General features: G+C 44.2%; 1 protein-coding gene, 1 long non-coding RNA gene and 1 pseudogene across 4 annotated transcripts in view; 1 reads left to right on the top strand and 2 right to left on the bottom strand.

Annotated features, from left to right (window-relative positions):
* TBCE (tubulin folding cofactor E) overlaps window positions 1–8,747 on the bottom strand; it is a 91,548-nt gene extending 82,801 nt beyond the window's left edge. The window contains exon 1 of one of the 3 annotated variants that reach the window (XM_030335373.2): window positions 8,670–8,747. The gene's annotated coding sequence lies outside the window, so the exon portion shown is untranslated. The remainder of the gene's footprint in view (window positions 1–8,669) is intronic. The other 2 variants (XM_030335374.2, XM_030335372.1) reach the window with 2 other exon arrangements.
* Window positions 3,575–4,864, bottom strand: LOC115527617 (annotated as a pseudogene).
* Window positions 8,748–8,832: 85 nt separating the features above from the next.
* LOC115527618 lies at window positions 8,833–12,080 on the top strand. The gene is made up of 3 exons (XR_003972976.1): window positions 8,833–9,593; window positions 10,932–11,049; window positions 11,473–12,080. It is a non-coding gene; the product is annotated as an uncharacterized LOC115527618 (long non-coding RNA).
* The last annotated feature ends 373 nt before the right edge of the window (window positions 12,081–12,453 follow it).

The raw sequence follows: 12,453 nt of genomic DNA, 5'->3' as shown, positions 1-12,453 counted from the left end.
ATCGGGCTCCAGGCTGACAGTGTGGAGCCTGCTTGGGATTCTCTCTCTCCTCTCTTTCTCTGCCCCTCCTCCCTCAAATAAAGAAACACTTAAAAAAAACATTCTAGGGGTGTCTGGCTGGCTCAGTCAGTAGCGTGTTGTCAGCAACTCTTGATCTTAGGGTTGTGAGCTGACCCCCACGCTAGGTATAGAGATTACCTAAAAATAAAATCTTAAAAAAAAATTCTAAGGAGCTCACAGACTTTATCAGACTGCTAAAGGGGTCTTTATCCTAGATAAAGAATCAAAGAAAATTTGAGGACATGACAGGCATCAAAGTAAATTATTTAAACTAAATTACATAGCTCTTTACAAAATGCTTTCATTTTCCTTATTCACAATATTCATTCAAAATTGCCGACAATTTCTTTAATTCTTCTAAAAAACCACTGCTTTGTGTTTTTTTCTTAATATATGCAGGCGTCACGCCCAGCATAGAGCCCAACATGGGGCTTGAACTCACAACCCTGAGATCAAGAAATGAGCTGTTACAGTACACTTCATTCATCTTCTCCAGTGATAGATGAAGAAACGTCAAGGGACTTTTTCCTTATACTAAAAGGCATGTGGCATCTTGGCCCTGGTATCCTCTGGTGACAGGAACGCAGACTGAAAGAAACAGTTCCACTAGTTTGTTCTGCATTCCGTTTCACCTCAGTTTGTCTCTGGAATCCATGTTGCTAACATCGTGTTTGTTGTTGTTAAAAATAAAAAAAAAAAATTAATTAAAAAAAGAAATTAGCTGAGATCAAGAGTTGGATGCTCAATTGACTGAGCCACCCAGGTGCCCCCAACTGTGTTATTTTCTAAGAGTGGAAGAATCTTAACCTGGGAAAGGCATCTGAAGAGTTCCATCTATACTATCAAAATGGTTCTCACCTATTTTCTGCCATTTTTAGCCCAGCATCTTCCCCTTGTGGGAAGTGTATTTTCTCTGCCTGGTGGGCTGTCACTCACCCACCACAGGAGTGGACACATGGCCCAGGATGGCCAATATAGTGACTCCTCACCTCTATTTCCTTGCATATAGCAACTGGTCCATACGTGAAGACCCTAACCCAAGCAGAGCCAACCTTTTAGAAAATGACATGGGCTCTTGAAGAGAGGATCCATCTCTCTCTTTCCCAAGACCTAAAACAAAAGGACCACTTAAACCTGGAATAACTGAGGGCACCTGGGTGGCTCAGTTGGTTAAGCATCTGATTTCAGCTCAGATCATGATCTCACAGTTCATGAGTTCAAGTCCCCACATCAGGTGAGCCCTGCTTCTCTCTCTCTCCCTCTCTCTCTCTGCCCCTCGCTCACTTGTGCCCTCTCTCTCAAAAACAAAACAAAACCAAAAAACGCTAGAAGAGCTGAGAGGTACTTCTGATACTATATGGAAAAAATCTGTGTGAAAATAAGGCCACAAGGGAAAGTGGAGTTGATCCAACTATGCGTGAAGCCTTTCATCAGCCCAAATGAAACAGTAAATTTTCTTTCGCTTACATCAGTTTGAGCTGAGTCCCTTTCTCCTGAAACTGTAAGAATTCTGAAAAAATACACAAGAATTAAGATCATATGTGTTCCTATTTAATGTAATACGAACATTACATGCAGTCAGTCTGCTGGAAAGAAATTCGACCTCATCCACTACATGTTACCTATGGGACACTGGATAATTGAACCTCTGTGTGTCTCAGTTTCCTCATCTGTAAAATGTATACTAGGAGGACCTACTTCACAGGACTGTTGTGAGAATTAAATGAGTTTTTATGCGTAGAAGTGCTCACCATCAACAGTTGATAAACGTTAGCCATTGGGGCACCTGGGTGCCTCAGTCAGTTAGGCATCCAACTCTTAATCTCGGCTCAGGTCACAATCTGATAGTTCTTGAGTTCGAGCCTCACATTGGGCTCTGCACTGATGGCACAGAACCTGCTTAGGATTCTGTCCCTCCTTCTCTTTGCCCCTCCCATGCTTGCACTCTCCCTCTCAAAATAAATAAACTTTAAAAATAAATAATTTACTGGGGCACCTGGGTGGCACAGTCAATTAAGTATCATCCGACTTCGGCTAGGGTCATGATCTCACAGTTCAAGGGTTCAAGCTCCATGTCGGGCTCTGTGCTGACAGCTCAGAGCCTGGTGCCTGCTTTGGATTCTGTGTCTCCTTTTCTCTCTGCCCTCATCCTCCCCACCCACTTGCACTTGGTCTCTCTCTCAAAAATAAATAAAGCAGTTAAAAAAATAATAATAAATAAATGTTAGCCATTAACATCTCTTAATCACTAAGACCCTTAACATCATAAATTAGATTCTATATTTAAAATTTTTTTTAATGTTTATTTTTGAGAGAGACAGGGCATGAACAGGAGAGGGGCAGAGAGAGAGAGAGAGGGACACACAGAATCGAAAGCAGGTCCCAGGCTCTGAGCTGTCAGCACAGAGGCGGACACAGGGCTCAAACCCTCGAATCGCGAGATCATGACCTGAGCTGAAGTCGGACGCCCAACCAACTGAGCCACCAGGCACCCCTAGATTCTATATTTAGATAAGGAGAAAACACTCCATAAATTCAAAGAAATATACTACAAATTCAGAATAACAGTACCTGACATGGGGAAGTTTAATTGCAGTAGGCCCACACCACTCACAGGTATGGATTCTATCTCATTTCCCACCTTCTTAAACCACCAAGAGATCCAAAAAGATATCTGATGCACAAAAGAAGAGGTAAAAATACTGGCACTTTGCGAATGAATATTAGAAAAAAGATTTTTCAGTATGACTTCCATTACCTTTCCAAATATATGTCCCTCAATCTTTCCCTGTGTTTATTCAAAATTGTACCAAAATAATCGGTGTGAGGTCTGAAGATCGTTCACACACTGACACCTATCGAGTAGAAAACTCAACATCAATGGCAGCCACACCTAACTGAGATTTTGGAGCTCCAAGTAGTGATCTTGGCTCAGACACTAACAAGCTGTGAGTCCTTACGCTTATTAACCTGTTACAAAGAACACAAGGAGTTGAAAGACATGCTCTTAAAAGGAACTTATAGTCTAACTGGGAGAGATAACCAACAGCAAAAAACTAAGACCTAAAATTCAAAGTGCAAGGACCAAATTCAGTGATGGAAGAGAACCATGTGGGTTAAGAGGGAGGGAAGGCTCCCTGTGGAAACCACGCCCTGATGAAGCTGTCAGGAATGGACAGCAGAGAGTAAGGAAAATGAACTTTCTAGGTAGGGAAGTGTGAGAGGGTTTCTTTGATTGGAGGTTCATGTTGAGACTAGATACAGAACTTGAGAATCCTTTAAACATTTAAGGGCAAAAATATCATCTGCTTTTAACTTACTACCCAAAATGTAACAATTTCCAAGTACATAGCCCAATTTTTTTAATAAGCCCTACCCCCAACAAGGGGCTCAAACTCGCCACCCCAAGATCAGGAGTCATATGCTCTACCGACTGAGCCAGCCAGGCACCCTGCTATTTAGCACAATTTTAAACAAACCCACCTGCTGTCTCCCCCCCCCCGTAGACCAGCATTCCTTTATTTTGGCTAAACGCATGCCTTGTTGTCTGCTCCCATTCTGTCAGCAGCACCTGCTAGGCTGCAAACATCGAAAGGAAGGGGGCTGGAAACATCGAAAGGAAGGGGGCTGGAAACAAGAGCCGTAACGTCCGCTGCCCTCAAGGACTCTATTAGATTTAAGCCAGAGAACAAATGCAAGGAGCCTCTTAAATGTATGGTTTCAGAGGTCGCGGGACATAGAGGTAGGCCGTTTATTGGGGCAAGCGTGATGGCACACACGGGCTTGAGGCATGCTTGTAAATCAGCTGTTCCGGAAGGACAGCCTTGAGCCTGCCCTTGCTGACAAGGCAACCAAAATCTGCTCCAGGGACTTTTTTCCATTTTTCTTTTTGCTTTTTTTTTTTTTAATGTTAGGAAATCAAGGGGCCCAACCAGTCGTTCAGCTCTTCCTCAGTAACAGTTTTTGATGTACCTGGTTGCTCAGACTCCACGTTTTCTTCCACTGCAGGTGGTTCTGCAGGACCTTCTTCTTGGACCACCTCCCCATCTGTCTCAGATTTTCGGTCCCGAGGTGTCTGGTCTGCTAAGATGTTCTCTCTTTTACAGGCACGTCTAAACTAAACGGCAGATCTACTTCTTCCTCCGAGTGGTGTGCGGCTGACTGCAGTGGGGCAGCGGGTTCCTAAGAACCCTACAAGGATCCAGGCTTGGGCTACCCTTCCCCAGGTGCCTGGCGCAGCCAGCAGCAGATTTCAGCTCAGAGACAGATCCCTTTCCTCCAGGCCCCAAGGGCCCTTTTAAGTGCCTCCCCAGTCCCTTGGTTTCATCATTTCTCTTTGGTTTCACCTGAGGAAGCTCCACAGGAAGGGTGGCCTGGACTGATTCAGCAGCAACATGGAGGTGGAGTGAGACAGGCAGTTCTCGAAGGGCTCCAACCAATGACTCACAGTCCACAGAAAATGAATTGTTTTGGACATAAAGCTTCACCACCCCACTCTTTCTCAACAAACCGTTACTGTGAGAATGAGTCCCCTGCAGAGCTGAGAACACCAGAGTCTGACCCTGTGATTCTCCACTATCATTATCGACCTCTTTTTCAATATCTTAATATCCACCCCGGTTGGAAACTATCTTTCTTTTAGATCTCCGCATCACTGTCACCTTCAACAGGCACTCGGGCGCTGGGGCACCGGACTGCTCACGTCCCCAGAGCCCCAAGGAAACAGGTTGCCCTGAGCTCTGAGGTGCCACCAGCATCAGAGGCGGGCGGGGGGGGGGGGGGGTGAAGGTGGGGAGGGGAGCGCAGGATCCTTCCGATGTCCTTTTTATTTTTTTTTTTTTAATTTTTTTTTTCAACGTTTATTTATTTTTGGGACAGAGAGAGACAGAGCATGAACGGGGGAGGGGCAGAGAGAGAAGGAGACACAGAATCGGAAACAGGCTCCAGGCTCCGAGCCATCAGCCCAGAGCCCGACACGGGGCTCGAACTCACGGACCGCGAGATCGTGACCTGGCTGAAGTCGGACGCTTAACCGACGGCGCCCCCCGATGTCCTTTTTAAAAAAAGGTTTTTTAGTTGTGGTAAAATACACGTAACATAAAATTTATCACCGTAACCATTGTGTTTTAAGTTTATTTTGAGAGTGAGCCAGCAGGAGAGGGGCACAGAGAACGGGAGAGAGAATCCCAAGCGGGCACCGCACAGTCAGCGCAGAGCCCAAGGGGCTGGAACTCATCCACTGTGAGATCGTGACCTGAGCCGCTTTAAAGTGTATGGTTCAGAGGCATTAGATATGCTAACACTGTTGTGCAACCAATCACCGAAACTTTTCTATCTAGCAAAACTGAAACTCTATACCCACTGAAGGACTCCCCACATCCCTCTCTCCCTAGCCCCTACCTTCCATTTCCATGAACTTGCCTCCTCTAGGTTATCTAAGTGGAATCAAGCACTATTTGTCTTTTGGGACTGCCTTATTTCACTCAGCATGTCTTGCTGTCCTTTTATGCCTCATGTCAAAGCCTGTCTCCAAGTTGTACTCTGTCCTCACGGTAGTTCCTTTGTCTTCACATACTGAACTGTCTCATATAATTTTAAGTACGTCCTCCAAAAAGTTTTAAGCATTTCCTAAGAGGCTATAGGAGGCACATGTTCTCTCTGAAAGAGGCACATCTCCTCTCTAAAACATCAATGACTTACATCTACACCAAACCCACAATTTTTCTGACAAAACTATATAAAAGAGAATAAATTAATAACTTTGTGCCCTTTCTGTACACACTTTCAAAAATTAGCAAATCTTCCCAAATCATTCCTCCACAAATTCATCCCAGCCACTCCTAATAACTGGCAACCTATAACGTTTCTCCTTTCTGGTAGACCTTCCTTACTTTCTGGGTCATATTCATTTCACACTGAATAATATGTCTACCTTATTATTTTTTAACGTACTCTCCATTAGAGACAATGCATTGTTGCATATTTCCCAACAAAAGGGTAAGGTAGGGAAAGTACCATAAACTTTTAAAATAAACTTTGAAGTGCTAAGCATACAACAAACATTCTACTAAAGTATATGATAAACTGACTTTAATAAATCAAAAAGAAAAAAACAAAACCACCGGAAAATGGTAACAACTCTAGTTTTATTGTTGAACATTCACATCTTACAAAAATAATTAAGAATTGAGATGATCCAAGAAGTCTGTTTAAATCTATAACTTAAAGGTAAAAACAATATTGTTCTGCAGGGTTGAGATTCAATTAAGACTGGGATGCCTGGGTGGCTCAGTTGGTTAAGCATCTGACTTCAGCTCAGGTCATGATCTCACAGCCTGTGAGTTCAAGCCCCAGTCTGTGAGTTCAAGCCCCGTGTGGGGCTCTGTGCTGACAGCTTGGGAGCCTGGAGCCTGCTACGGATTCTGTGTCTCCCTCTCTCTGCCCCTCCCCTGCTCACACTCTCTCAAAGATAAACATTAAAAAATTTCAATTAAGATTGAATTAGATTCAATTAAGTATTCATAATGAAATTCAAAATTAAATTTAAAAGGTTAACCAGGGCACCTGGGTGGCTCAGTCAGTTAAGCATCCGACTTCGGCTCAGGTCATGATCTCAAGGTCTGAGACACAAGCCCCGCATTGGGCTCTGTGCCTACAGCTCAGAGCCTGGGGCCTGCTTTGGATTCTGTGTCTCCCTCTCTCTCTGCCCCTCCCCTGTTCATGCTCTGTCTCTCTCAAAAGTAAATGAACATTAAAAAATAATAAATAAAATAAATAAAAAATAATTCTTCCTTAAAAAAAAAAAAAAGGTTAACTGGTATAAGGACAGAGTAATATATCTTCCAAAGAAGTAGAAAATATGGAGAGAGAAAACAAAACAAAATCCAATCTTAATCCAAAAAAAGTCAAGAAAGGAAGAGAAAAAAAGCACAGAAAGTACAAAGTATAAAATGGTAGAAAAGGTCCAAATCCATTCATTCAACTGTTATATTATGGGAAGCCTATTGAAAGCCAGATACTGTTTTAGGCACTAGGAATACAGCAGTAAACAGAACAAAAATATCTGCCCTCATGAAGCTTCTATTCTAGTGGGGGGAACATAGTAAGCCAGATAAATGAATAAACCACATGGCATGTCATATAATGAATGGGAAGCACAACGACAAAGAGGGCAATGGAGATGTAAGGGAAGGATATGTCAGAGAAGACCTCACTGACAAGGTAAAATTCCAAAAACTAGAAGGGAGGTAAGGGTCGGAACCATATAGACAGACGGAGGGAGTGGAGAGACTTCCAGGCAAAAGAACCCCAAGTGCAAACATCCTGAGGTTGGGATGTGCTTGAGGAGGCTTGAGAAGTAGCGAGAGAGATCAGAGGTAAAACAGGAGGGGATCATACAGGACCCTGGGGGGGTCACTCTACCAGCTTTGGCTTTTACTCTTGAATGAAATGGGCATTCTTTGGACGATTTTTTTTTTTCTTTTTCTGTTTCTTTTTTAAGTAGCCCTCACACCCAGTGGGGAGCCTGAACCCACCACTCTGAAATCAACACCTGAGCTGAGATCAAGAGTCGGAGGCTTAACGAATTGAGCCACCCAGGCACCCCAGTAGTCCATGGAGGATTTCTTGAGAGGAGGGCAAAGATTTGATTTTTTTTTTTTTTTTTTAGGAGGATCACTCTAGATGCTGTAATGAAAAAAGACTGAAAGAAGAAAAAGCAGATTAGTTAGGTGGCTATGCAGTAGTCTGGGTGAGAAGGGACTGGGAGTCCCGGACAGATTCTGAAGGTGAAGTCCATACAATCTGCTGGTAGATCGTAGGTGTGGTGTGTGAAAGAGATGAGTCATGGATGGCTCCAAAAGTTTGGGCCTGAACAAAGGTCTCAGTAATGACAATGAATAAGTACAAAAACCTGCCTGTCAAAAGGCAGAGACTGTTGCCGTGGATTTTTAAAAATCCCCAGCGATAGCTGTTTATAAAAGCATACAGAAAGGTTAAAACTAAAACGATGCTGAGACAAATATCAAATGACAGCGGCCTTGGCTAGGTTAATGTCAAACAAGTCTGCTCCCTGAATCTTTACCTCCCCCGTCTCTACCTTAACAGTCTGGCATTTGTGAACCCTGTCTTCCAGCGAGACTGTTGTTTCTTTGGGGACAGGAATGTCGCACCCTCCTGTGCACCCACCCACAACTCGGAACAGTCCGCAGTTGGTGGTAAACACTATTTCAAAATGTTAAATGTTCTCCACCTACCACACGTTATTCCTCCTCCTCCACAAATGTTAAATGATTCGGAACTTCAGGGCTGTTTCTCTAACCTGAGCTATTTCACCTCGTCCAAAGTGACCCGCCAGCAAGGCTTCCCGGTAAAGGGATGGACGGCGCTACCAGTGCGGCTTCCTCTCCCGCTCGCCGGCCCGGACTCCCCACAGCCGGCGCGTCTGGGTCTGGTAGAGGCGGCAGGGAGCAGGCAACGCCCGACTCTTGACCACCTAAGAAGTTTCTAGGAAAGGACTAAAGGACCGAAGCATTGCAGGGTGACGCACCGGCCACTGGCCGGCCACGAACGCTTGGCTCCCGCAGCCCCTCAGCCCCTCCGAAGCTCACCTGCCGGCAGAGAACCCGGGGGGTCCGGACACCGACCCTCGCACGCGCCACGCAGCAGCGGAGCTTCCGGTCCTGGCCGGAAGTGCTTCCTTAGGGAGACAGGAAGTCCCACCTCCGCTGGGTGGGCGGTGGCAGCTGGAGCTTAGGCGTGGCTATAGCGAGCAAGGGGCTTCGGAGTCGGAGGTTTGGTCCACCCACCCAAACCTGGGCAAGCTTCCCGCCCCTCTGCTGCCCGGGTGATTCCTCTAAACTCAGGACGGAACAACCCAATGAACGTACATGTTCCAGCCTACTTGTGATTCACTTCCATGTTTATTGAGAGTCTACCAAGTCGGAGGCGTGTGGTCACAGATAAGAAGATAGTGTTGATGCCTCAAAAACTAAGAGGATAATAATAATAATCAACCAGGTAAAATAGGCAGAATGAAAGTAAGTACAATCATTGAAAAAGCAAATTCCATAGGTTTGTTAATTTCTAAGCGTCAGGTTTCTATGTAATTAGCTCAGTGGTTTGTTATGAGGATCAAATGAGATGACACAAATAAACATTGAGCAATGGGGTCTGGTACATGATTACAGCACACGTAGCTGTGGTGTTGGTATCATTGGTTGAAAATAAGAAGCCTTTATCCCCCCCCCCCCCCCCCCGCACAAGGGGAAATGGAATAACAACTAAGGGAGGTAGCATTCATGCTGACTGTTAAAGTTGAGAAGAATTTCAGTACATAGAGAGGTATCCATTGTAGAATCTGTAAACAACTGCTTTTGTTGATTAATGAAAGGACATGGGATGAAAAACCTTGCTCCCTAAAACAGAACTCTCAGAAGTTTGTTGTCTGAAATCCTATCAGTGAGAATGGAACATCCCTCTCCTGCCTGGCAGAGCTGAGCCATGTGGATCATTTTGGCACTTTTCCAGTCCAGGTATAGAGCTTCAAATACGGGGTTTTCAGATACAACATTCCACGTTTATTTTAACTTTGTAGTTTTCAAGAGTTCCAGACCTTAGAGTCTGCTTCATAGCCCAGACCAGAGCCTGCTTAATTCTTACCTATACTGCACCCAATCCTATGCTATCACAGTCTCTTCCCCTGCCTCTGCCTTTTTTGTTTTGTTTTGTTTTTTAAGTTAGACATCCTGCCCCTCTGGTGTGTGTGTGGTCTTACTTGTTTCAGCAACTAAATAAACCTTTGTTAGACTATAGGCTTGCTTTTGAATGAACCTTATCACTATTGTGAACAAGGTTCTTAGACTCATGAAAGTTGGAGGACACTTTTATTTTGTTTTTAAGGTTTATTTATCTCTGAGAGAGACAGAGAAAGAGAACATGCAAGCAGGGGAGTGCGGGGGCGGGGGGAGTAGATAGAGGATCTGAAGCAGGCTCTGTGATGTCAGTACAGAGCCCACAGTGGGGCTCAAACTCGAACCGTGAGATCATGACCTAAGCCCGACACTTAACCCAGTCAGCCACCCAAGTGCCCAAAGAACTCCAAAGAATTCTTTTAGTCTCTTCTTCCTTCCGTAGAGTAAAGGAGTTCCTTACTGCTTTGCTCCCTCCGTGACTATCTATCTTTGCCTATCGTTCTTCTTGTGCTACCTACTCTCTCTGTGTCTACATCTACTTTCCTGATTTGTGTTATTGGAAGGCTGACAACTGTTTTAATACAGAAATCATTTGGAGTTATGGGGTAACTTGATAGAAGATCAAGGTCAGGTAAACCCACTACATACCAGGAGATATATTTGATTTCATTAGTGTCTAAGTAGACAGCATGAAAGTTGAGTCTACACCCAGATATTTGGTCAAACACTCATCTAGATATTGCTGTGAAGGAGTGTTTTAGATGAGATAAACAGTTGAATCAGTACACTTTGGGCAAACCAGATTGCCTTCCATCATGTGGGTGGGCCTCATCCCATCACTTGAAGGCCTTTAGAGAAAAAAGTCTGACCGCCTCAGAGGAAGAGAGAATTTTGCCTCCCTGGAAGCACATGGCCATGAAACAGGGAGAAAGTATCAAGGTTCTTACCACAAGAAAAAAGCAAGGAAATGATTTCTGGCTAGGTAAACAACATCAGGCATAGATTCAATTCGATATCTTCTCAAATCTCTCCAATGATACTATTTAAGGTTATGGTTTGTCTTATTTTAAGGTTTTCTGTGTTCCCTTAATTATTCCTGTCCCGTCTAAATTAAATTTTTCTATATTTTCTTGTTTTGTTGTTGCTTCTTTTTTAACCTCGGTTTTCTCTGTTATACAGCAGGTACTCCATAAATGTGGGAGTTTCCAGCTGTCCATTTATATTACAGAACGAGGCAGTAGAAACGCTAAATGGGAGCAAGTGGGAGCTCAGCTCCTGTGAGCAGGGCTGCCTGATGGTAAGTCTCATTGTCATGTGAATGGGAAGGGAACAGCCATCAAACTTCCGGAAGGCTCTCAAATGCCCAGTAGAAGAGTGTGGCTCTTTGACACCAGCACCTCTGCCAGTTGCCCAAATTCATCCCGGAAACTGACTTCTAGTTCTCTAGAGAAGATGTCTTCCTCTTTTGCTTAAGGACATATACCTGGCAATGATGATTTAGTTTCCCTACTGGGCACAAGAAGGAGGTAGTGGTGGTGGTGGGGAGGTGTTCATCCTTTTGTTTACAGACCATCAATTAATTTCTGTTTTCATCCATATTTATCCCTTCAAACCTCTGTGTTGACAAGTATAGCACTGTTCCAGTTAGTTTCCTATTGCTGCTCTAACAGATTGTCACAATCTTAGTGGCTTAAAACAACATATATTTATTATCTTACAGGTCTGAAGAAGTACAGCACTTCTCACTGGGCTCACTTCTCACAAGGTGTCAGCAGGGCTGTGTTGCTATCTGGAGGCTCCAGGCAAGAATCTGTTTCCTTGCCTTTTCTGGTTTCTAGGGGCCACCTGTATTCCATGGCTCATGGTCCCCTTCCTCCATCTACACAGTCAGAAATGGTGGGTTGAGTCCATTCCACATCACGCTGACTTTGTTTGTAGTCTCACATTTTCTTTGACTCTCCCCTTCTGCCTCCTTCTTCCACTTAGAAAAATTCTTGAAATTACGTTGTTCCACCTGGACAATTCAGGATAACCTCCCTGTTTTAGGGTCATCTGATTAGCAACTTAATTTCGTCTGCAGCCGTCGTGCCCTTTGCCATATACCTACCATATTTACAGTTCTGGGGATGAGGACATGGACATCTTTGGTGGGGGCATTATTCTGCATATGGCTTTACTGAGCCTGTTGGATCCTGTGTCAGCCACAACCACTTCTCTGCATATATTTAGCTATGGCTTTATCTGCATGGCTTTCATCAGTCAGTAATCTGCTGTGTGTATTCTGGAATCTCTCATCCACTAACAGAGCCCTTCCTTTTAAAAAAAATTTTTTTTTAATGTTTATTTTTGAGAAAGAGAGAGGGGGAGAGAGAGAGAGAGAGAAAGTGCAAGTGGGGGAGGGGCAGAGAGAGAAGGAGACACAGAATCCAAAGCAGGCTCCAGGCTCTGAGCTGTCAGCACAGAGCCCGACGTAGGGCTCGAACTCACAAGCAGCCGTGAGATCATGACCTGAGCCGAAGTTGACTGAGGCACCTAACAGAGCCCTTCCATTCTCAATGTTATTTCGATATTTTTAGCCTTTTTATTTCTTTTACTTTCCTTGTAGTATTCTCCCAAATTGAAAAAAAGAATGAACACTAGCAGAAAAATTCATCTCAGGCTGACTTGGGGCCACTTTCCCAGCTTTTAGATTTAAGCGCCT

This window comes from Lynx canadensis, chromosome D2 (genome assembly GCF_007474595.2).
Source record: "Lynx canadensis isolate LIC74 chromosome D2, mLynCan4.pri.v2, whole genome shotgun sequence".
Lineage (NCBI taxonomy): Eukaryota > Metazoa > Chordata > Mammalia > Carnivora > Felidae > Lynx > Lynx canadensis.
This window is presented reverse-complemented; position numbering and strand designations above follow the sequence as displayed.